The 23,226-nt window shown below is 38.7% G+C and overlaps 1 protein-coding gene across 1 annotated transcript in view; it reads left to right on the top strand.

Moving 5' to 3' along the window:
• Window positions 1–487: 487 nt before the first annotated feature.
• The window catches only part of PTPRD (protein tyrosine phosphatase receptor type D), a 1,875,931-nt gene continuing 1,853,192 nt past the window's right edge, over window positions 488–23,226 (top strand). Inside the window, exon 1 of the mRNA XM_081152197.1 lies at window positions 488–901. The gene's annotated coding sequence lies outside the window, so the exon portion shown is untranslated. The remainder of the gene's footprint in view (window positions 902–23,226) is intronic.

Genomic DNA, 23,226 nt, shown 5'->3' with positions numbered 1-23,226 from the left:
ACGGTCCCCGTCTCCGCGCGCGGACCGCGAGCCCCGAGCCCAGGCTCCTGCCAAGGTCCCCGGGTCGCGGGCGGGGTCTGCCCGGTCGGCTCCGGGGCCGCTCGGGGTCGCCGCGGGTTCCCCCCTCCTCCTCCCGCCCCAGCTCGTGCGCCCGCACCGCCGCCGCCACCGCCGCCCCCGGGCGGGCGCTCGGAACGTCCCGCGCCGCGCTCTGCCCGCCCGGCTCCCGCGCGCCCGCCCGGCCCGCGCCGCCGGCAGCCATCAAGTGGCTCGTTAAGGAAATGCAGGTGAGTGCGTGCGGCGGGGCGCTGCCGCGGAGACGTGGGGTGTGTGCTGTGTGTGCGAGCGGGAGGCGGAGGGAGCGCCTGCGAGCCAGCCAGCCAGCCAGCCGGCGAGAGCGCGAGCGGCCGGGAGATGCTCGCCGCCTCTGCTCCCCGCCCCGCCGCGCCCGCGCCCGCACCCGCGCCCGCACCCGCACCCGGCGGCCAGAGCGCGTGGGGCAGCGCCTCGCCCTGACGGCCGCCCGCCCCCGCGCCCCGCCCGCGCCCCGCCGGCCGACCCCCCGCGCTCCCCCTCGCGCGCAGCCGGCTCGCCTCGCCTCGGCCGCCCGAGCGCAGGTACTTTGCCTTCAGAATAACTGGCAGGACCCAGGACAGCGGTCGGGGCGCCCCGGTTGCCTCCCGTCCGCGGCCCCCGCCCTCCGGAGAGGAAGATCCCACTTTTGGAAACCACGGCGAGCGCCCGGCGCCCTCCGCGAGCCCCCGCCGCCGCGCCGCGCGTGTGCGGTGCTCCCTTGCCGTTCGCTCGGGGCCTGTGCGGAGCGGAGGGACAGCCCCTGACCCGGCTGCTGCAAGAAGGGGCGACCCCCGGGGCTTCCGAGGACCCCCGCCGCGGCGCGCCTGTAAGTAACCCGCTCCTCTCCCGACTCCGAGGGAAGCGTGCGCGGGGCTCCCGCGGGCACGGCCAGCCGGTTCGCCTCACCGGGGACGAAGTTGACTTATGTAATAACTTCAGGGGTCGCTCGCTGAGAAGTGGCTTGCTGAGCTTTTCCTTTTAAATTGTATTTGAGGGCGCACACTGAGACTTCAGGGCGGGCGACCTGACCGGGGGCAGGATTTTTACGCGCCTATTGTCCAAGGGCTGTTGGGCGCCTGGCTGGTGAAACGCTGGCTCTGAGACTTAAGGAGAAGAGGGTGCTTGGGAAACGCTTGATAATTGAAACCCTCCTGGGTGACTGCCCCCGGCCCCTGCCGGCCTCGACCTCCATCCGCCCCGGCCCCCACCCTCCCCCGACTCCACTTGGCCGCGCGTTTCGTCTTCCGATCTGGGGGGAGCTTGCGAGAGAACTGGGTCAGGGGAAAGTTGATCAGGATGCTTTGAAGGACCGGGAGGAAACCCTGTTGTGGCTCCTCGACGCTTGTAGGTAGATAAGATGTGGAGGAAAATCCTGGCACTCGTTCTGTCTGGAGAATTTGGATGCAATTAATTTGCAGGAGGGGATGTGAGGAATGGTTTGGAGAGGGCAGGAGCTGGGACGGTGGCGTTGACACAGCGGGTTATAAACTGTGACAGCGGCTCAGCAGCCAGCGGCAGATTGAAGGTGTCTCCTAGGGCTGAATATCTCTGCACCAAAAACTTTTGCAGGCGGTGCTCCTCTGGGGGCTCACATCCCCGTGCCAGGAGCCGCAGCATTTCTGTAAAAGCAAGTAGGACGCTCCTCTGCTCTCCGGGAGAGGAGAGAGAGGGTGTAACAGTCGCCAGCGTTTTATAATATCTAAATAAAACCTTTGTGTTATGTCAGGAAAAATATAGTTGAGTCAGTTTGTTTTGCACAGAGGGAGAGAATCAATAACATTTCAGCATTTTTCCCCCCGTATCACTGCCAAATGGACTCTGAATCTAATTCTTCTCGCATTGTTTCATATACAGTGGATACAGTAGAAATTGCATTTTAGATAACACAGAGCTGATTTTAAAGAAATTCAAAGTTCTTTGACACAACACTCTTACTGACTGGTGTAGAATAGGGATTAGAAAAAGTTTGTTTTATCTTCAGCTTTCAGTTTCCTGTTTCAATGTGAAACACACTTTTCTAATCACATCCATTCAAGAGTAGAAACCATATTGAAAATTAAAATTGCTATTTATTTTCAACAAGACACCTGCCTATAAAATAATAGCTCAGGAATCTCACATTTGATTGTTGATAATGGGAAAGTGAAAAAATGTTAACCTTTATTTTTACTAACGTAAGTATATAAAAGCAGCTATATTCATTCAGCATTGATTTAAAAAAAATTAAGAGCAAACTATGTACAATGCTTAAAAAAAAGGAAAGATCGTTTAGAGTTGTTACCGTTAGTCAATGTTGAACCCTCTGAATATCTTGGGACTTAAGTTTTTAGGGTAATGAAATCACAGGACAGTTGAAGAATTTGTTGACATGAAGTTATCATCGGTGGAAATCATTTGGGAAAGATATGTCTTTGTTTCTTGTATGTTACTTTATTACCTATCCAAATAGGTTTTCTTAGAGATACTACTGCTCTCAGCTGCCATTTCTCTTATTGGTTTAAAATTTATTTAAATAATTTAGAAGGGAGCCTTTGGTTGGTCAGGTGTGGATTATGGCCCATGACCTCTACCCATTCGTGACCTCGAATAGCTGATAGGATACCTGATGTTTGAAAAAATAATTGTTGAAAAATAGAAGGTAAGATTGTACTGAAGTAACCAAATCTAAGAGTGGTTCAAACATGTCATCACATATATTGCTATAGGACACGTTTCCAACAGTAAAAGAGGCATGATAGAATTCTTGACTCTCTCCAAATACCTGAAAGCAAAGATTTACAATTAATGTGAAAGCGAATCTGACACACCTTCTGCCTCTGACACACCTTCTGCCTCTGCTGAGAAAAATGTCCTGAATTAAATGCTTTTTCTGGTAAAGCTGCCAAGTACTATATATGATCACTGTCTTTATATAATAATAGAGAAAGAAGTCAGAGCTGGCCGGGGTGATGAAACTGTCAGATTCTTTTGGCCACCAGCTTTCTGTGCAACACAGGGGTGGTTGCAACTTTCAAGTTGAAAGAAGAAAGTTGCTAGCGTCAGCAGTAATGTGTTTTATTATGCAATTCTTCTTGTTATTCAGATCAGATAATGGCCAGATGAAATATATAAGCAGTCTTCAGGGAATGAATGATTAATTCCTCTAACGTGTGCTTACTAAAGGAGTTCTTACTAATCAAGCTCCCTATACCTACATTTGCTTACGGTTGCAGTTGGCGAAGGCAAACATACTTCCCATTTCCTTTAGTAGCAACGTAGAATTTGCAGGTCTAGTCCTGTAACTATAGTAACTTAAAGATGATCTTGTAGATCATGATGTCATATGATTTTATGGAACTTCTTGAATATTATTATTTACTTAAAACACTTAATTTAGAAAGGAAAACGTCGTTAATTAGATGTGTGATATCGGAAGGCTGCCCTAGTGTTAAAAATCACTTTGGTTTTCCCTCTGTGGGATGCCTGTCTGTCTCTTCTGTGTATTACTAGTAGGGTTTAGATGCAACCTGCAAGTGCAAAGAACATTTTTCTTGAGGAATGTTAAGTGTAAGAGTAAAGCTAAAATATTGCTGGTTATATATAAAAAAGAACTGAAAACTATGTTAAAATTTTAGAAATGGCAAATATTACGATGACAATTGTGTTTACTACTGGTGGCACTTATTTTACGCATAGACAGGGATCACTAATGTAACTCCCAATACCTCTACATTCCAAGACTGAGTTATAAGAGGTGGGGAATGGACAACTTTTATATGTTAATTTAAGAACACGTGACCTTAAATGCACGCTACACATTTTAAATTTACCCATCGAATGTCTTCTTTTTTACGAATAGTTGAAAAAGTGTGCTTTTCACAATTGCTTAATTAATTATACCTGTCACTGTGTTTATCAATATCTCTCATGTTTAATACAACAAATAACTTTCTTTCAAGATTCCTCTGTTGTTTGGAGAAAGTACCTTAATTTCAGTGATGCCTTTTTGGATTTCCACCTATAAAGAATTTAATAAACTTTAGCAATGCAAATGATATGATAATACATTTTTAATGATCCTAATTTAAAAGTTATATTGAAAATTGGATGGATAAGAGTTGTATCCAGTTGAGTGACATTTGAATTTGTTTCTCTCCATATATATTTACATGCAGTTCTTTATGACTACTGTCAGTTCATTGGGTTTTAATCAGACTGTTCAAAAGCAATTTGGCATCCATAAAGAATAAATGAATTTCCATTGGTACAATCAAACAGTTGTACAAGTTAACTGTTTTTGCGGTAATGGTTATGCTTTTTCAAACTCTTCCTTACAGTGTGTTGAATTAAGACTAAAAATGAACATTATCCATTAGGTGATTGTAGAATCAAAGGTTTTGAGTTTGCCTTTAATAGTTATAATTGCCTGTGTGACCTCAGGGAGGTAACCTGGACTCTCTGTACCTGGGTTTTCTCCTCTGTCTATAGGGAAATTGGCCTATACATTTAGACCACATCAATTCTAAAATTTCATAAAGCAAGCTAATGTAATTGATAGTAGCATTTAGCAGATTTTCAGATTACTCTGTGGCAGTTTGAAAATCCACATAGGAGTTAGGGACAACCATCTTGTTTTGAAGGCGGGCTAAGGAAATTGTCCTGAAGCCAGATGGCCAGGCCTGGACACTCTTGGATTGCATGTTCACGTGGAGTGGCTTTCAGGGAGAAGATAGAGTATGGAAGGAAGGGGGTGGTTAAAGTTCCTCTTAAACCGCTCTTAGCTACTGAAAGGATATTATATGAATAAGTATTTTTGGCTTTGTTATTTAATTTAATTCCAGAAGGCTATAAGAAGATAAAAATAAAAGGAATTGCTTAGTGTCTTTTGACTTTATTTTTTCTCTTAATTTCATGTATGCTAGTTTACAATACCATGTTTATGTAAATATGCACAATTTAAGTAAACTCATATTTTTTCTTTTGAGATACATGTTATAGACTGTAACAGCAGGAAGGAACCATAGAAAAATTTATTTCAGCCCTGTATTTTTAAGAGGAAACCGAAGACTTCCAAGATTAAAAACTAAAAAGTTTAGATGAATTTCTCAAATTTACAGAAAGGTTCTACATCACAGAACATAGTGTCTAAGATCCCACATTGGCAAAAAATGCATAGATAGTAATTTATACACCTACTAGTAAATTTTCAATAAAATGATTTTATTGATCATGTAGGATACAGTGAATTACCTCTAAAAAAGAGTTTAAAATGACAAAACTTCTCATTATGGAAAATGAACAGAGAACTAGGACATACAAAGTTAATTTTAAGTCCTTGCTTTTCTTATAGAAAATCAATACATTATTCCTAGATATAATCATGTGATATAATTGATGAAATTGGAAACTGTTTCCCTTCTAAGGACATCAGTGTGCCTAATTTTTTTTCTTTTTCTGGTGCAAATATTTGGGTGGTAGAAGTGAACCTATATCTCTATACAATGTTTTATATTTAAAATCATTGGAGTCTGGGAGATTGCACTATAGTTAAAATTGGTTTACTTCTGAATGCAAGATAAACTGATTAGTTGTAGGTCATTAATTTGCTTTTAATTTTGTGTGTATGCATGTGTGCACATGTGCATGCATTTGTTTAAATACATCTATTCAGAATGGAGCTTAGTGAAAATAGTGTGCTTAAAATTTTAGAAGTGTATGTACAATAATTGAATAGTTAAAAAGAAATAACATGTAGTGTAATGTATCAGGTTGCTCTCTGATTTGTTCTTAAATCCAATGAAAGTTCAACAATATACCATATAATCAAGGCCTTGCCTCTTATAATAACTCCATATATTTTCTAAATACCACATTACAATAATTTAATATTCTCAAGGTTGAGATGTATAGCATTGCAGAGAACATAACTGCTGTTCTTTCACATATGTTCTCATGGATCTTACTTGCCTGCATTAGTATTTGTGTTTATATTAGGTGCTAAAAAAGGAAAGGAACAAACTCATTTGATTATTACATGGTTGGTTACTTAAAAGCAGCCATCTCGAATCTAAAATTAACTTAAATGTATGTACTTTTAACTGGATGCCTTGTAAGATTCATTGCATATATAATGCTACCTGATTTACTTTGTAAGGGAACAATGAAAATATTACACCTCAACACAGAATTAATGAACTTATATAAAATTCCTATCTAAGCATGCAAATATTTAAGCAACAGATACACAAATCTATTAATGCATTCATTGTATTGGAATCACCATGAATTATACTTTTAAAAAACTATCCAAAGTTAAATGTCTCAAATGTAGTTTGTATTAAAAAGGTGACCCTTTTGACAGAGAACAAAGCCAGGCAACTATTGTATACAGATAGATACTCCTTTTTATAACTTACCTGTTAAATGGGATTTGGATCTCAGGATATACTCCAGTTCCTTAGGTTAGATGGTCCTAGGCAGCTTAGGACAAAGGCCTAGAACACAGCTTCCTTCCAGTTCCAGCAGAGGTTAATTTAGAATGCAGAACCAGAAAGAAACTAAGCAAGAGTAAAGGGTTGTTTCCTGTTTTTAAATGAACTGGTCTACACCATTTGTCCAAGAACATCTATTTAGGTAGGAGGAAACATGCCCATACAAGCTTGTGTCCCTGAGATGCTATTCAAATACAGTGACTTGCAGTCTTTATGATCAAGATCAGAAATTCTACTTGGAAGTAGAATAAAGGATGGAGAGAGAAGAGAATGGAGAAAGGAGAGACTTATTAATCTCACCCTATAGGCAATAATTTTCCATTTCTTACTCTCCCCACAAACGGCTTTCAAAATCAGAGATCTGTCTTTTCCCACTGAGGCAAATGCCATGAGATTAACGGGAGACCTGGCTCACACCTTCCCTTTGCCATAGCCCCAGCTTTTGCCGTTGCCCTAAAGTATCCATCTGGAACCATTGAGAAGGTTGTTTTTTATCAGTTCATGATCTGTATTAATTCATTTTCTACTTTGCCACAGAAATTACATACAGGACAATAATTTAGGCATGATAGCCATTTGATGTCCTACTTCTAGAAGTTATACGCTCTTCTATTTCCAAATCTGTATCTGTGATCAAATCAGAATCCCTAGTTGGGATTATACAGCAGGTAGCACATGGCAGTGTCACTCATATACCATTTGGTCCCCAAATATTTATTGAGTCTCCTACGTACCAAGCTGTGTTTTGGGCAATATAAAACTGCCCAGATTGTCACCATCTTATATTCTTATGAAGTATTTCTCCATTATCAAAAAACTTTGATTCCATAGAGAAAATAGAACCTCCAAAGAATCCGTCCTCTTCAGTTACTGAGAAGTTTTCAGAGCCGCGCCCTCCTCCACCGCTCGCCCCCTTGCTCCCTCTGTTCTCTTGGGTCAGCGCGTCTCTCTTGGAAGGTGGTGGAATCCTTCGTGGGGATTTAGCCCCTGCAGGCCCTGCCCAGTTCCCCCGGAATTAGTTGGCACCCTCATCGTCGTCAGAGCCGGGTTGCTCTAATGCTGATTCTTCGTGGGCCCCCGTCTTCCGAGTTCTAGAGAAGCAGTGAGACATGACAAGCATGTTATTAGCCCATCTCTACATTGACAAGACGCAGAAGACAATAAATCTGCAGGCCAGTGCGGCACGTTGCAACCGATGCGCCGACCCCTCGATTTCCAAATTTCATAGGACGCAAGTTATAGTCAAGGCTCCTATTATTGTTTTCAGCTGTGACCAAGGCATCCTAGGAGAATACCATTGGCTTTCTCAGGAAAGACAGAGAAGAGTAAATTCCACCGGGGCGTTATGATGTGAGTTATTTTCATAAGAGGCCATGTAATATGTACTTTGAATCAAGTAACCAAAAAGGGCGAAAAAGGTGTAATTTAAATCTTTAGGAATTTACTTGCATTGTTAGAAATTTTGAAGTTAAAAAACTACCCTGAATTCACCTCTTGATATCTCTAGAAGAGAGCATGGAAACATTTCTGATTTAATTTTAAAGAACTTTCAATTTTATTCTTCCTAAAAATCCTTATCAAAGGTGCACTGATGGTGCTACTCAGCGGGCACACTCGAAAAAACGTACCCTGGTAACATAGTGTTTTAACCTCAGAGAAACTTTTATAGTTTTCAATCTTGATGGAGGTCTGTGTGCATCATAAAGATAGAAAAGAGATTGTCCCATAATTTAGAATTTCCCATTGTATTATATAATATATTCAGTTAGTTCTTAATTTTTGCCCCTGGTGGTTGTTTCAGCGGGTCATTGCTGGAGCTTAGTGTGTGAGGCTGTCGGGCAGCTTCTCCTCCGAATGGGCGTTTACTCTGTGCCGTGTGCTATCCGTTTGCTTCCTCCTAGGAGACGTATGTGGTCGGCTCTGTGAGACAGGCTCGGCCTCATCGTTTATGCCTGTGGCTGAAGACAACGGGGCTTTCTTGTGGTAGCAATGTGCGCTTTCAAAGGTTGAATTCAGCACTTAAGTTTACGACTGTCCTGCCCCTCAGGAAGGAATGCCTTCCTTTTGTTTTACGGGGACATTGATGCCTTCCTAGTTTCCATGTACCCCTTTCATTGTAGAAACTTGCCAGTATTTAATAACATAAATTCCACATTTGCTAAGAAAACATTGAATTTTACTGGCTTTTCGAAAGCATTTATTTTAAGAAAGTGTGGAGCGACCTGGAGAATATTATGCTAAGCGGAATAAGCCAGGCAGAGAAAGAAAAACATCACATGATCTCACTTATATGTGGAATCTAAAGAACTTAATAAACTGATGAACAGAATAGATTCAGTGACATGGAAGCATGGATCAGACTGACGAATGTCAGAGGGATGGAGGAGGGCGGGTGGGTGGACGGAGAGATTAACCAAAGAATGTATATGCAGATATGCACAACCCAAGGACACGGACAATGGTGTGGAGAGGGACTGGGGAGGGGGAAGGGATGGGGTGGAACCGGTCATTGTGGAGAAAAAGGGACATCTGTAACATTTTGAATAATCAATCAACCAATCAATAAAATCCAGCAAAAAAAGAGAAATATTCTAACTGTAATATCTATCTCTATCTTCTAGATCTCTATCTATCTATCTATCTATCTATCTATCTATCTATCTATCTATCTATCTATCATCTATCTATCTATCTATCATCTATCTATCATCTATCTATCATCTATCTATCTATCTATCATCTATCTATCTATCTATCTATCTATCTATCTATCTATCTATCTATCTATCTATCATCTATCTATCTATCATCTATTATCTATCTATCATCTATCTCTATGCTATTTTCTTAGAAAGGAATTATTCCAGGCAATATCCCAGAGTAAACCTGGAGATGAATAGTTTAGGTGGCTAGGTCAGAAAAGATTATATGGTTCCTTCCAGGACAGGCTTCTTTTCTGTTTTATTCAAGAAGCTCATGTCTTCCCCTTTCTCTTTCTCCTGAGTTTCCGTCTTCTGCCCATTTCCTTTGGCCTTAATGGAAACCTGGTGTTACAAGCACACAGGGATGGCTCTGTTGGCCATATGAGAATGTAAAAGGGTATGTGGTAAAGATTTTAAAATGGATTTTGCCACTGTTTATAGTGGCAGTTCCCTTACAGCCTAACCATCCCTCTCAACATAACAGTCCACATTTCATAAACAGTCCATCACTTCTAATGGGGGTTTACAAAGAAGGAAGCATTATTTTTTCCCTAATCAGAGATGGCCTCAGGGTTTTCTTTTCTTCCTGGGTTCTTGCAACAATTTTGTCTCAAAATTTCTTCTTTTGAGCTCTGAAGAAATCTTTAGATAGAAGGTGATAATAATAGCTAACATTTACTAGCTCTTTAATTTATGCCCATTACTATTTTAAGTGCTTTATATGCATAAACTCATTTATTCCCATATCAGCCCTGTGAAGTTGGGATACTTACTATCTTTTTATAAACTTTATTTTTCAATTACAGTTTACATTCAATATTATTTGTATTAGTTTCAGATTTATAGCATTGGATACACTTATTATCTTTAATTTATAGATGATGAAACTGAAGTATATAGAGGCTAAGCAAACTTGCCCGAGGTAGCATAGCAAGTAAAGCACCTATAAGCTCTGCTTGCAGATTCTGCATTTCTTTGCTGTATTGATATTTTGGCACGTAGATTATAATCTGTTTTCCCAGATGCACAACATGAGTGTATAAGAGGAATTCCACAAGTGCATGGGTTCTAGATATCAAAAGTGGAAAACAGAAGGGATCCAGGCCCTCCTTTTATGATATAATTTCTTTAAAATGAAGTGAACACAAGTTATTGTAAGGAAATGGTAACATGTAAATAGAACATTGTGAAAGTGTTGCTCACAGGGACAAACACGTCAAGGTCAGCTATCTCCAGATGTTCACAGAGCTTTTGAGTGTATACCTTTCCTTCCTTGGAAACATTCGACCTAGTGGAAAGAGACTCTGGTGTGCTTTCTGCTTTTCTCTGTGGTGCCCTTCAAGCTCTGGTCCCTTCCCAGGAGTAGATTGATTAAGGTGGTTCCCTCTGCTCAGGCCTCTGTAACTTCTGGCCACAGGTTTTATCTCCATCAGCTTTATATACACCTTGGTGCACTTGGTGAAGGACGACCCAGAGCCATGGTACTGGGAAATCAACCAAGATGTTAGAGTCAGTTTGCCTTAAACATAATGGAATAGAAATGAAAGACAGGGAAGAGGAGCTCAGATGCGCTATGGAGTGAAGTTCGGGGCTCCACCTGCCAGTGAGTTTAATTCAGGGAGCCATAACACACATTCCCCACCATAGTGAACTGAGACGATGGACGTAATTAACTCATGCAAAGTATAATATAAGGGATGCTGTTCATAAGCAATAAAGAAATTATAAAAGGAAAACCAAAAATTGGTCCTGTAGGAATCATTTTAATTGCAATTATTTCTGTGAACTCTTACTATTTATGCCTTACTACCATACAGGCTAGGTATTATTTACATCACTGTATCATGTTGTATTTAATTTGCTATAAATTTAATTTGATTGGAATAGTATATTGTTTTTTTCCCCCAGTAGATTGATCACTGTTCTCAAATTTTAGTATGATTACTTAATTGAAACTTAAAGATAAATTGAAGGAATATGAATTACAACATAAATTGTAGTTTTAATTTTTCAATTATAAGAACAGAAAAATCAAAATGTTACCTCTACAGATTAACAAAATTAAAGAAAGATTGAATAAAATAATCCTCAGTAAATATTTATTGGGTTTCTAATGTGTAAGAAATGCTTGATGCATATTGATGAATATCTGGTGCTCTAACTTTGAAAGAACATGAGAAATATCTTGGATATTCTGTAAAATCATCAGAAATGCTGTGTGATCTTTTAAAATCAAACAAAAATAAATTATCTTTGCTTTTTTTCAACTTATTAAATTGACATTTCTTATGTCTTAGGTATATATTTGTCAAGTTATAATTTTAATTAATACTAATAGATAGCAAAACACATACAAAAGTGTCTTTTTCCCCTATATTGGAAGGAATACATGATACCCAAAATAGAAAGTTAAAGTTATGTTATGACTCATATTTCAAGAGGTTCAAAGCTCTTTCTTTCAGGCATGAGAGACATCCAAATCCTTAGCAAACAGGGTGATTGGATTATCTTCCTTCCCCCCCCCCCCCATGTCTTCCTAAGATCTTTCTTTGCTAAGGTATTCTGATAACTTGCTAAGAAAATACAGTGAATTTCTAGTTGTAAATGTGCCAGACTGGGCGATTTTATGGTGCAAACTTGTGCACCTGAGACCTTCATAGAGCTGTTAAACTGTTATCCTGCTTGTTACAAACTAGAGTTTTGGCCTTTTGTCACTGAAAAGCTTCTAGAAGGAAGAGTGGTTAAGAATGAAAAACGAAGGACCCCTAGAATGGTTACTGCATTAGCAATAATATATTTTTTTTTTTCTTTTCAGTTTACAAAGAAAGAAGACATAATCTTTGAGTCCAAAGTGGTGATAATTATTCTTGAAATGTAACTTATTCATTATATACATTATAATTTCGGTAGACAGTATGAATAGTACAAGATATACCCTGGATTAGGACTCTGTAGGCAAACAGATACCATAAGTATTGGTTTAGCTAGAATAAGCAAAATTGCAACTTAAAGAGAACTTTTTTCAGAAGTCTAGGTTGCCTTGTCAAATTGGTGGGAGCACCCACATTTAGCTCAGTGGTGTCCTACCATAAAAAGATAACTACCAGGTACAAAGCTCAGGCTCCCCTTTTATTTTTTATCAAATCTTTCCCTGTGGCCATAATTTTATTTCAGGGTCTTACTGAATTGTTATAGTCTGTTTGAGCTGCTATAACAAAAATACCGTAGACTGTGTAGCTTATAGACAACAGAAAATTATTTCTCACTGCCTGGAGGCTGGGAAGTCCAAAATGAGGGTGCTGGCAGACTTTGTGTCTGCTGACAGCACACTTCCTAGCTCAGGAACAGACTTCTTTTTGCTGTGTGCTCACTTGGGGAAGGGGTAGGTGAGCCCTCTGCCATCTCTTGATAAGAGCACTCTTTGCTCTAGAGGGCTTCATCCTCATAACCTAATCACCTGAAATTCCTACCTCCAGATACTATCCATTGGGGAAATAGGTTTCAACATATGGATTTTGGGAAGGCACAAGCATTCAGGCCATAGTACAAATGTTCCCTGGAGGACTATTCCTGTTTCTCTACCTCTGTTTTATCTCTTCTTTTTTTTTCCCTTTGCCACCAATGGAATTTTATTTTCAAGATGCAAATCTGATCATGCTTAAAACTTGAAAAGATTTAATATTGCAAGGAGTATAATTTTTTTAAAAATCTTGGTGTGACATAAAGGGACCTTCATTACCTATGTTGCAAACTACCTTTTCATTTATTTCTTACCTTCTCCCCCACCCCCCATGTCTTCTATAATAAAGTCATATAAACACCTTGAAGTTAAAAATTGAATGATTTAGATAGCTCATGATGAAAATGATGAGAATGATGATAAAAATTTATAATTGCATTTTCCCTGTCAAAAGCCTATCTTAAATTGTGTAACATTAGTTGTATGTGTCTTTCAGAAACTGATTTTGAATCTGACTCCATAGTATTACGAGTATCCCTTCCAGCCAATGGCATATAGAATGCCAACTTCTGAGGGACCTGTTTCTTCTTGTGGCTTTACTCAAGCCGAACCTCCTCCTATATTACTTCTGCACAGCAAATCGATCAGTTTCTGTTGCTTCCCAGCAGCCGCCAGTATCTGCCATACAAAGTAATGATCTCTAGCAAAATTTTATGTTGTGTTTCCCCTGCCAACTCCAAAGTGGTCAGCCTCCTTTGGCTTACCATCCTGGAACTGTATGGGTTTCTTATAGTAGCCCAGCTCCCCTCGGCACAGGCTTTGCTGCTCATAGCTGGCTGAGCTCCCGGCCTTTGTTGCTGGAGATGGTACTATAACATCTGTTGAGTATGGCATGTATGGAGTTACTCTCATCAATCTTAAGAATTTGGGTGTACTTTCCAGGCATGTGGCACACATTGTATAATATAAAATCTGTCTTGAAGAGAATGTTGCAGATGAAAAACAGAGACAGCCTATGGTATGTTTTTCAGTGTAGCTTTGATACTAAGAACCCTAAAAAACCTTTGTTGAATATTTAGATAGCATATGACCTTTTTTCTGTGGAATTACCAAGCAGAAATTATTTTTGAAGAAAAATTTGTTTTTATAATCCTTTCAAAAAGCATTGATTTTTGTCAAGTTAATCAATTTTTATTGCCTTAGGGAAAGTACTCCTGATTTTAAAGTGATATAAGATAAAGCAAGTCATATAGTCACAGCTTCCATCTTTGTACTATTAAGCTGTGAAAATATCGTATGAACCCTTCTTTTAAAATATGTTTTTATTGATTTCAGAGAGAGGAAGGGAGAAGGAGAGAGAGAAACATCGATGAGAGAGAAACATTGATTGGCTACATGCCCCCTACTGGGGATCAAGCCTGCAACTCAGGCATATTCCCCACCGGGGAATAGAAACAGTGACCTCCGAGGGCATGGACAATGCTCAACTAGCTTGGCCACACCGGTCAGGTGCCTGAGCCCTTTATTTAGACCACAAGTCTGCAAAACAATGTGATGGCTATGAAAACATCGATAGTATCCATATTTAAGTATTTCTATGGTCTAAAGAACCTATATCTGCTTCTTTGTACCAGTGACTAAAGCTGATAATTATTAAGTGTGATCTTTTGGGACGTTTCAAAGACTCAGAAAGGTAAAAACTTGTAAGTTAAAGGGGAGAAAATCAAGATGTTCTGTTGTTGGTGAAGACTTTACAGGATTGAAGAGAAGAATCGCTTTTTATTGAAAATAGAGTAATCTTGAAAGATTTCAGTACAAAATCTTGAATAGAGTTTTCTGATTAAGTTAATTAACAACCAAATGATCATTGGGATAGTTGGGAAAATTGTAATGTTTTCATGGCCACACTTTGAAAACAAGTTGTATATGTCCTGGTAAGCAGTTGTTTTTGTTTGTTTCTTTCTTTCAATAGAATAACTAGTGGAAGACATCAATCCCCGCATTTTGGGTCATATATCAGGATTCCTAATTGATATCAAATCAAGTAAATTTAAAGTCTTTATAAACCCATATGCTAAACTGCAAAAAACAAATCAGTTGCAGAGTAAATAATTATAATTTAAACAGTCAACCTTCAACATTGTACATGTTAGGTTACAGACTAAGCTACTGTAATGATGGGAACCCAAAACAAAGTATCTGAAATAAAATAGAGTTATTTTTCTCCTATAATAGCCCTGAGGTGAGTGGTCTAGTCTGATGGGATAACACTGTTTCATGGACCCAGGTTTCTTCCATTTTGTTGCTCAGCTTTCACCTAGAGAATGGTCCTAATGTACATGTCAAATTTAGATCATAATATAATGGAAGTCAAGGGAAACAGCTTTGCTTTAAGGGAATTTTCATTTCAATCCCATTGAACCTAGTTACATGGTCATACCTGGCTGCATAGGAAACTCGGAAATGTAGTATATAGCTGAGTAGTCGTGTACCCAGTTAAAAAAACTGGAAGTTACTATTATTAAGAGGAGGAGAGGAAAATAGGTATTGAAGGAGTTAGGATTCTGCACTTTATTCATTCCCCATCTATTCAAAAATTGGTGATAGCTACCCTGGCTGGGTGGCTCTGTTGGTTGGAGGGTCATCCCACAGATCAAAAGATTATGGATTCTATCCCCTGTCAGGGTCAGGGCACATACCTAGGTTGCGGGTTCGATCACCAGTCAGGGCGCCAGGGCGCTCTTACAGGAGGTAACCAATGTCTGTCTGTCTGTCTCTCTCTCTCTCTCCCCCCCATTCCTCTCTCTCTAAAATCAATAAAAACTTATCCTCAGGTGAAGATTAAAATTTTTTTTTTTTAATGTGGTAATTGCTGCATTATCTCCCTTCTCATTATGTCTTTTACCATTCTCTGAATCTTGACTAGGTAGTTAAGATCTTGACTAGGTAGTTAAGATCCTGAATAGGTAGTTAAGATCCTAAATAGGTAGTTAAGATCTTTTGCCATATATACCGTAGTTGAGATTAGCAAGAAAAAAATCTTGTGCAAAATATTTAATTTCAATAATAAGGAAGAAGAAGCCCCCAGGATGTTCAATACCAAGTTCTTATATAATTAGTTTCTCAGAAGTAAAGGTGAAATTAGAACCCAGGTAACTTAACCCACAGTCCAGACTTCTGTGCAATAAAGAGCGTGATTGGACTTTTATATAACTTTGATTTATTTTCTACAGAGAATTACCCAAAGAAGTACATTTTAAAGAGGATTGTAAAGTGCTGTTGCTATTTCTTCAGCTTCATTAACTCACGGTCATTCATTCCACGCCAGTGGATTGGTGTGGGTGAGCCCCAAGCAGAAATCATGGGCAGAGTCTTGTTGACTTTACATCATGATCACAGGCCAATCCCTTTTCCCGAGGACACATCTACTCTGAGCTAGGAAATTCAAAGTGCGTAATACTTATGATAAAATTGAACACATGTCTAAGGTACGTCAAAGAATGACTTCTTAAAAACATAGAATTGATACTTTATGGTTAAATCCAAGTCGCTTTAGGTTTTGTAAAATTTCCCAAGTTTAGAAAACTGAGTCTCAATCTGTGGCTTGCTGGTCACTCATCCACAATTCAGTTTTCTGATAAAACCATCTTGGTTTCTCGTGAACCTGCTGATAGATTTGATACGGGCAGCAAATGCCTATATCTTTCATCACACTCATCAATCAGGAATGCATTAGCCTTTGTGCTTTCCCAGAGAGGAACTGTTACGAAGTTGTGCAGAACATCAGAATAATGAAGGCTTATAGCAGACCCACATGGAAAGATCCAGTGTTCAATGGAAGTCCTGTTATGTTTTTAATATACCCTGTAGAATCACTTATGAGAAAGTATAAAATGCTTCTTGCTGACATTCTAGCTGTAAATAATGCAAGAGTAAACACTTTAATAATTTCAATTAATTCTGAAGTGTAGCTTTAATTTTTCTAATTACAGCTGATATTTCTAAATCGGAGACTTGTAGAGGAAGTTAATGCAATCTTTGCTTACCATTGCAGTTACATTAGAGAACTTGCTGTTGAAGTGCAGGATGCTTTAATTAAAAATATTTTCCAGTCTAAAATGAGGTGCGTTTTAACTCCATAGAAAACTTTGAAGTCATGCATTATTTTAAAATGGGTATTAAATGAATTTAACTGCATTTTTCAATTTCTGTTGATTTTCTATTTCGATGTTAAGATGCCAATTTTTCTTCATGGAGTCAGATGGTGAAATTGCATTAGTTCAGTAAATTCATTTGAAGAATGAACCCCTGCGAGTGCTCAAAGTGTATTTACACAAAGCATAGTTTCTTATAAATTCATTTTGGATAGACGAAACTAAATAAGACATTAAGTTATTACAGGTGATAAATAAGTTATTTAGCATTCATATTTACATATGCTAAACAATTTTAGTGGACAGCCTTGGTACCAAATAATATAATTTTGGGAGAAAATACATTGGGATCCCTTTTTATGTTCTTATTATCTGTAATACTGGTAATAAAGCATGCTTTTTGTTTGTTTTTTAGCAGTTCTTAGTGTCTCATTTGATACGTATAATAACAAAAAATAAATCAGAAGACTTTCGTGTAGCCTAGAGAAAACTCCTTAATAACCATCACACAAATAGAGTTATATAATGTGTTTTAACTTTTTTGGAGTAGCCCTTTTAGAAAACACCCATAAATTTTTCATATTTGTTTTAATTTATCTGGCAAAAGTTATGTATACTACCTAAGGCTTGGTCTTTATTACCAGTCACATATCTCATGGTTTGCACATGTGATACTTAGATTCATGCTATGTAATCAAATGCTATTCTACTGTTAAGTACAGATAATATAATTTTGGGAGAAAATACGTTGGGATCCCTTTTTATGTTGTAAGACTTTCACACATCAGTCGGTTGCCTCCTGCCCGCACCCGAGCGGGGACCGAATCTGAAACCCCGGCAGGGACCCTGGCCAGGAAGTGAGTCGGCGACCTTCTGGTGCACAGGCTGGTGCTCCAACCAATGAGCCACACTGGCCAGGGCTTTAACTTCTGTTCTTGACGATCAGCTTCTCATTTTTCACACTCTACCAGCTCTTCAGCGTGTTTACCATTACAGCCGTTTGGAGGTATAGATAAATTTCAGCAATGCTCTGCTTAATAAAAATAGTTAATGTATATAGTAAGTTATACAAACCCATAAATAGTCTACAGGCATTTAAATATGTCAGCTTAGTCTTTGTTTCCTTTTGTTTTATACTGCCTTTAAACATCCGTCATTGTCTATAACCACAGAAAGACAATATTGTTTAAGAAACAAATTATCTTAGTAATTGATAGACTATGGAGTCTAATCTATTGCCTGAGTGTGACAGGTTCTCAGTAAATGTGAGTAAATTAATTAACACGTATACACTTACATATATGTGTGTGACATTTATGTTACATATAAACATAATGAAGTGCTTTTGGGAAAGTTTAATAACTTTTTCTTCTATACATTTGATTACAAAATAAGCAGTTCACTATTTTTAAATGTAGTGTTTAATAGTAACATTGATAAGGAGCCTAGGTTTTAGAAATAGTCAAACTCAGGTATTTCTAACTCTACTAATTATTGGACTCTTGATCTTTAGCCATTTGCTAAGGTAGCAAACTTTAGTTTTCTCATCTGTAAAGCGGATCTCCTGCTTTCTACCGGAATGTGTTTTTGTAGCATTAAGTCAGAAGGCAAGTGTAGGTATAAACACACGAGTGTATTTGTATGTGACTGTGGTTATGGAGGGCTAGAATAAAATTATTTGAAAGGAAAACAGCTTTAATTAAAAATTTTAAAACTACAAATCACATGCATAATGGGGTAAAGGTAATGAGAGTATCTCTTTTAGATTCTATAGTCCTTAATTAATGTACACTGGACAAATCCTATGCATATTTTTCTCTTATTAAACTACATTGTGTTCTTAACTTTTAAAGTCTTACCTTAAGTTTCTTATGATAAAGTACTGGTATATTTGCTCTTCCCCCAAAAGAGTAGCTATAGCTTATAGAAAAAGTATTTTAAAATGTACTTTAAGATGGGCTTTGGAAAACAGCCAATGCAGATCACTGGCATGTACATAATTCTAACTTTAATTTATTATGGAAATGCCTAATGACATCCATGAATCAAATAAAAACTCCCAGAACTATTAAATGATGTGGGCAAATTGTGTTAAGGCACAGGTCTGACTCTGAAGCTACACAGCAGAATGAGCCAAAAAAACAAAACGCAATTGCCTATGGAAGATCAGTTTATCTGGTGACCCGGCTGAGAATGAAAGTCTTTCTGAAAAACCTAAATGATGTTGCTTCAATTTGTAGAAATGTTAAAGCCAAGAGAATTTACTGAATTGTCACTGATTTTTCCAACTTATTTAGAAGTAATTATTGGTTATTTGAGGGAAAATTTATGTAAAGCTATTCAATTAGTTGTAAAGTGCCTCATTATCTTTTATAGTTCATCTCTGTTTTTATTTTTAATTTACATTTCACCATTAGTTTTATTTGATTAGCAATTAACTTTAAAAAATACTTATTTAAAACAGCCGCCTATATAATTGATACAGTCCTATGGATTTCTGTAGATACAATAATATGTTAATGGATACTTTCATTTGACCTATGTTTCATTTTTGTTTTTTTTTTACTCTGAAAATAGAACCTGAGTTAGACAAGAACCACATAATATAAGCAAATTAGATATTTTAAATTCTGAGGTTAACATATGGTCTAATTATCTACTATAAAAATTACCATTTGAATAATTAAGTCAACCTGTCATTGAGCTTTTGTGGTGGGTACTCTTCCGAGTGATTTTTTTTCACTCCTTGACAACATGAAAGTAAAATTGGTATCACTTCTACCTCTTTAAAGTGCCAATGATTCCATAAAGAAGTAGCATTTTTCACTTAATTTGATGCTGACAAAGACAGGCTCAGGCATCTGCATCTATACTTCAGTGTAAGGGTCCCAGATACGTCATCCTCAGCGGCCCTCAGCACCCCTTTGAACCGGTGGGCGTCTTGTGACACCTCATTAGGTGGAATCCCTGTGGCAGGCCGTGGCCGTGGACCTCTGAGGCAGTCTCTCGGCGGATGGATGGGGCCAGTGACTAAGCGGGTCAGTCCCAGAAGATTGTAAGCCACTCGTTCTCATCAGGCCGCCAGGGTAAAATCCAGCAGCGTACCAGGTGGTTTGAGAAACGCTCGATTTATGGGAGGCGCTTTTATACCTGCCTCTCTCAAAGCAATCAGCAGTTCAAAGAACATAAATTAGCTGAAAATTCAGGTATAAATAGCATCACTTTATTTTTGCTACATTAAGCTCCTTGCTTGCGTTTGGACTGATTTGGTATTAATCAGTGATCATCATTTTATAGGTGCTTTACCCTTTTGAGTTTAGTTAAATGAAGATTGAAATTTAAAAAGGCATTTCCTTTGTCACCAGTAGGGACTGTAAAAGCAAGATCCAGTGGAATTTTACTCAAGACATGTGCAATATAATTTCTTCTTCATATATTTTTAAGGGAACTAGGGAATCCAAACTCTCTCAAAACTAGAGGTAAACTGTCCTCTGTAATTACCAGTAAAGAAAATTATATAATCTGCTTCTTTAGGCTTACTCTACACAATGGATGACAGCTAACATAAGTGATTCAAAATAAGTAGGGGAGAGACAAGCATAACTTAAAAAGGAGGTGAGCTTTTCTTTTTAGAAGAAAAGGGCAAAATCTTAAGTACTCCCTGTTTTAATGATAATGTGATTTTGCTATGTGCTGAATGTGTGTTTTAGTAAACAAAGAAGGTAGCTGTAATAGCAATGAGAGAGAAATTACCTAAATTGAAAAACCAAGCACCTTCCTGGGGTAGAAGAAAGATTTTCAAATTGTAATTAAAAAAAAAAAAAATCTGTCTTTGCAAATAAGAAAAAAAATAACATTTTCAAGGTTACAAATAGGCTTAGATTTCTTTATAGAAATGCATATTTTGCTTTAAGTTTCCCCCTCATTTGAAAATAGTTCATTAAAATCTCTTTGGCTCAAGTTCCAAAATGTTGTTTGTCTGCCAAAATTCTTAGAAGAACTCCTAATTCTCTTTGTATTAATATACAGTGTGTCATATATATTGAAACAGGATTATTCATGATGCATCCTTAGAGAAATATAGACATATTTGGAACAAGAACACAGTCCCAAAGTCACTTGGTGACTCTGAATCCCTCTGATTTTCTCTATAAAACTCCATGGTCTAGGTTTAACCAGTCTATAGGTATACAGTGAGGTCTTATTTCCAATAATATCCAATTAATAATGACTTTGAGTTCCCACGGTTTTAATTGCAGGAATTTGGGGCCATGGTGTCTACTTTAAGTTTTATTTATGCCTTATTTATGACTTCATGGGCAATTACTCTTACATGTTCTCTAGAACTTTATTCCTGAAATTCTGGTTGGTGGACCAGCAGCGTGTGTATCGCCTGGGAACTTGTTTGAAATGGTAGAATCTTAGGTCCCACCCCAGGCCCTTTGAATCATCTTTTGGTTAACAAAGATGGTTCCTATTAAGATTTGAGAAGCACTGCTTTAGAATTCACCCCCATGTCTTTCTGGTTTGGTTTCCTTGTCAAAGTGCCATTTCAGGTTCTATACCACCAGAGGACGTCATGAGAAACTGCTTGTAGAATTGGCGTGGCTGTTACCTCCCTGTCGCTGGGACTATATAACTCAGTCCTTACGAGATGCTCATATGTTCCATCCCTTCGTACTTTCTCCCAACCACGTAGTAGTTTTAAAAACTGTTTTCTAAAGTTCTGGGGATAAAGACATTTAGTCAACATGCAGTTTAACTTAGAAATGGCTGCTCAGTTTAATTTCTTTTCATCTGCAGGCTCAGACTGGTCACCAGGGTCCTTGTAGGACGCCTCCTCACTTAGCTCACAGCTCCTTGCTCTAAGACCCTTTTCCATATTGGACCTATGTTTTTGAGGAGTTCAGACCCAGCTTCTAGAAAGTTTTGGCAGAAAAGGAAGATTCTAACTCACTTCCGTCTAAGACTCACCACTAGAGTCCCCATGGGTTGATCTAGGTGAGACCTTATATTAATGATCTCCTAGAAATGCTGCACAATAAATTATTCTCAAATTCAGTGTCTTAAAATAACCAACATTCTCATCTAAGAGTTTCTGGGGTCAGGAATTTAGGAGTGGCTCAGCAGGGTAGTTCTGCCTCAGAGTCTCTTAAAAGGCTGCGGAGTGTAGGGTGGGGTGGGGGGAATACAGGCACCTCAGGCCTGAGTATAAGCTGGAGCTTCAGTCCCTTGCCCTGAGAGTTTACTAGAGCTGTTTATGACCTGCCAGAAGACAGAGAGCAAGGGAGGGAGAGACCGACGGAAAAAAATGCCATGCTGCCTTTTACACACCCCGACTGGGGGTCGAACCCTCAACCTAGGTATGTGCCCTAACCAGGAATAGAACCTGAGACCTTTTGGTGTACAGGAAGATGCTCCAACCAACTGAGCCACACTGGCCAGAGCACATGAAACCAGTTTTGTCTTTGTTTGTTTGTTTTTCAGACAAGTTTAACATGTTTGCCTCCCTCTTTTCTTAGGCTGTGTTCTAGTTCAAGGATTATTTTCAGTTTCTCTTGATAACAAAATCCCCAGATTTATTTGACTTGTTTATTAGACCCACATAAACATTTCTGAAATCCCTGTTTAGGTTCATGTGAGGATTCCTATTATGTTTTCTGACACTCAATTAGGAATGATTCAAACTTTACGTAGAGTTGAAGGCCCCAGTCCTGATAAGATCCTATACGTGAGACAAATTTAAGAGATTCTTTTGTAACCAGGCCTGTTAAGCCACTGAGAAAACCTACTGAATTTCTCCATCTGCAAAATGAGAGGGCTCTACTTCATTAGTTCTTCAGTAAGATTTTCTCCCTTGATAAGGCTTGTATTTCAGTGGGAAAAATAGATAACATAAAATTTTAAATATATATACTAAATGTTATTAAGTACTAAGAAGAAAAATAAAAAGCACTGAAGGGTGTAGGCAGTATTGGAATAGTGTGTAAATTTTAAATGGGGGGGGCAGAGAGGCTGCCACTGAAAAGAAAGCATTGGAGGAAAAAGCATGTGGAACAGGTACACATTTAATTGTCTTCCAGATTCTTGTTTAGAAGATATCAAAGGTGATAATTTCTCACATTGAACTATACTTAGTAATTCCTTCTTCAGTAGAAAATTTTAATAATAAGCAGTGTTCCTGTATTCATTGTTTGTATTTTAATTTTGAATACTGTCTTTAGAGTCTAACTATGGTGCTTCTGTAGCATCAGTATTACAATTAGGAGCTCTCATTCCATGGCTGGACCATTTATCCAGGTAAATGAGATTAAAACCTACTTTTGGGCCTGGCAGCATGGCTCAACGGTTGAGCATGGACCTAT

The sequence above is a fragment of the Miniopterus schreibersii genome, assembly GCF_964146895.1.
Source record: "Miniopterus schreibersii genome assembly, chromosome: 11".
NCBI lineage: Eukaryota > Metazoa > Chordata > Mammalia > Chiroptera > Miniopteridae > Miniopterus > Miniopterus schreibersii.
Note: the sequence above shows the minus strand (reverse complement) of the source record. Positions and strands in the feature narration are given on the sequence as shown.